The 3,007-nt window shown below is 48.5% G+C and overlaps 1 pseudogene; it reads left to right on the top strand.

The window, feature by feature from the left end:
* Positions 1–812: 812 nt before the first annotated feature.
* Positions 813–2,734, top strand: LOC110284307 (annotated as a pseudogene).
* Positions 2,735–3,007: the final 273 nt, after the last annotated feature.

The raw sequence follows: 3,007 nt of genomic DNA, 5'->3' as shown, positions 1-3,007 counted from the left end.
ACACTATCCAGAGAATTTTTTAGGATAAAAAAAGAGAAATACTTGGAGAAAGGGGACACACACACACACGCACACACACAGGAGAGAGAGAGAGAAAGAGANAGAGAGAGAGAGAGAGAGAGAGAGAGAGAGAGAGAGAGAGAGAGAGAGAGAGAGATCTGTTAGAATGGCAAGTAAGCAGAATATAGACAGAGAAATCTCAGGGGAGAAAACAGACCATAGAGAGAAGCAGACTGGGAAAGCTCTACCATGCAGAATACAGAACACAGGTGGTCTGCTGGTTCTACAATTTGAATTCTTGTTATTCTTTCACTGCTCCCAGACACCCCTTCTCTCAGAACTCTCTCCAAGGTGAGGCTGGTCCTTGGCACACATATATACGTACATGTGAGGAGCCGCCCTCACATTCGCCATTACAAGATGGCGCTGACATCCTGTGTTCTAAGTAGTAAACAAATAATCTGCTCATGTGCCGGGGTAGTTTTCCACTCCATGTGCTCTGCCTTCCCCATGATGACAACTCGGTCAATGGGCTGCAGTCAATCAGGGAGCGACATGTCCGAGGTGGAGGACAATTCTCCATAAAAGGGACGGGGTTTTGCCATTCGCTCTCTGCCTCCTGAAGGAGTAAGCAATAAAGCTTTTGATGCAGAAGATTCCGGTTGTCCTGAGCGTGTTCTTGCCGGCGGGGACAAAAGCTCGGGATAAGTGGCTCCGAGAAACCCGGGAACTACCATCACACCAGCGCAAGGAAGATCCCTCGTTCGAAGGGCGGAACCAGAACTGCGGGACATGTTACAGCTTTACGAGGTATGTCTGGCCTTGAACTTTCTCCAGTGTTAGAAGCCTTTTTGTTCCTTTTCACATGTCAACAAATGGTTAAGGCAGGGAGGAGAATTCTGGACGAAATTCAAGACAGTCTATCAGAAGTAAAGCGGGGAGAGAGAGTAGGAGCAAAGAGGAAACATGGTGCACCAAATAAGTATACAGGCCTTTCCACAGGTGTTGAACCCGAGGAAAAGTTAATGTCAGGGAAGAATACCTGGGGAGAGATTGGAAGGAAAGAGGAGAAAAAACAAAAGAAAAAAGATTAATTAGCGGAGGTTTCTAGGAGAAGGAGCCTATACCCATCACTAGATGAGTTTAAGGAGCCAGCTCTTAGTAGCTCTGAATCAGATGAAGAAATTAGCACCTCTGAGGAAACAGACTTGGAGGAGGAAGCAACTCGTTATGAGAGAGAAAAGTACCAGCCAGATAAAATGCAAGTTAATCAGTCAAGAAAAAAGCCAAAAGCGGCTGGCGAAGGCCAGCTTGCTGCTCGGCCTCCAGGCAGTTGGCTTCAAGGTCATAGTGCACCTCCACCCTACGTGGAGCCCCCACCCTGTGTAATGCGTCAGCCCTGCACAGAGAGGCAATGGACAGAGAGGCAATGGACAGAGAGGCAATGCGCAGACTCGTTCATTCCAAGAGAGGAACAAAGGAAAATGCAACAGGCATTTCCATTCTTTGAAGGAGCCGAGGGTGGGCGTGTTCATGCTCTGGTAGAGTATATACAGATTAAAGAGCTTGCCAAGTCGGTCTGTAAATATGGAGCCAATGCTAATTTTACCTTGGTGCAGTTAGACAGGCTTGCCGGCATGACACTAACTCCTGCTGACTGGCAAATGATTGCAAAAGCTGCTCTCCCCAGTATGGGCAAATACATGGAATGGAGAGCTCTATGGCAAGAGGCTGCACAAACACAGGCCTGAGCAAACGCTGCTGCTTTGACTCCAGAGCAAAGAGATTGGACCTTTGACCTGTTAACGGGTCAGGGAGCTTATACCGCTGATCAAACAAACTATCACTGGGGAGCTTATGCCCAAATTTCCTCCACGGATATTAAGGCCTGGAAGGCGCTCTCCCGAACAGGCGAAGCTACTGGACAACTAACAAAGATCATCCAGGGACCCCAGGAGTCCTTCTCAGATTTTGTGGCCAGAATGACAGAGGCAGCAGAGTGTATTTTTGGAGATTCGGAGCAAACCGCACATCTGGTAGAACAGCTCATTTATGACCAAGCCACACAGGAGTGCCGAGCAGCCATAGCCCCAAGAAAGAACAAAAGCTTACAAGACTGGCTCAGGGTTTGTCAGGAGCTCGGGGGACCTCTCACCAATGCAGGCTTAGCGGCCACCATCCTCCAATCCCAAAAAACGCTCCATGGGCAGAAATGATCGGAGGATATGTTTTACCTGTGGGAAGCCTGGGCATCTGAAGAAAGATTGCAGAGCTCCAGATAAAAAGGGGGGGGGGACCCTCACTCTTTGCTCTAAGTGTGGCAAGGGTTATCATAGAGCCAACCAGTGTTGCTCTGTGAGGGATATAAAGGGCAGACTTCTTTCCCTCGCCTGATAACCAATCAGCTGATGTGTCAAAAAACGGGTCATCGGGCCCTCAGTCCCAGGGCCCTCAAAGATATGGGAACCGGTTTGTCAGGACCCAGGAAGCAGTCAGAGAGGTGACCCAGGAAGACCCACAAGGGTGGACCTGCGTGCCACCTCCAACTTTCTACTAATGCCTCAAATGAGTATTCAGCTGGTGCCGGTGGAGCCTATACCATCCTTGCCCCCTGGAACCATGGGCCTTATTCTCGGCCAGGGTTCACTCACCTTTCAGGGCTTAGTAGTCCACCCTGGAGTTATGGATTATCAACATTCCCCTGAAATACAGGTCCTGTGCTCAAGCCCTAAGGGTGTTTTTTTTCTATTAGCAAAGATAGGATAGCTCAGCTGCTGCTACTCCCTGATAATACCAAGGAGAAATCTGCAGGACCTGAGATAAAGAAAATGGGCTCCTCCAGAAATGATTCTGCCTATTTGGTTGTATCTTTGAATGATAGACTTAAGCTCCGCCTTAAGATCAACGGAAAAGAGTTTGAAGGCATCCTTGATACCGGAGCAGATAAAAGTATAATCTCTACACATTGGTGGCCCAAAGCATGGCTCACCACAGAGTCATCTCATTC

The sequence above is a fragment of the Mus caroli genome, chromosome 17 (assembly GCF_900094665.2).
Source record: "Mus caroli chromosome 17, CAROLI_EIJ_v1.1, whole genome shotgun sequence".
Taxonomy (NCBI): Eukaryota; Metazoa; Chordata; class Mammalia; order Rodentia; family Muridae; genus Mus; species Mus caroli.
The sequence above is the reverse complement of the archived record's forward strand: the minus strand, read 5'-3'. Positions and strand labels throughout refer to the sequence as shown.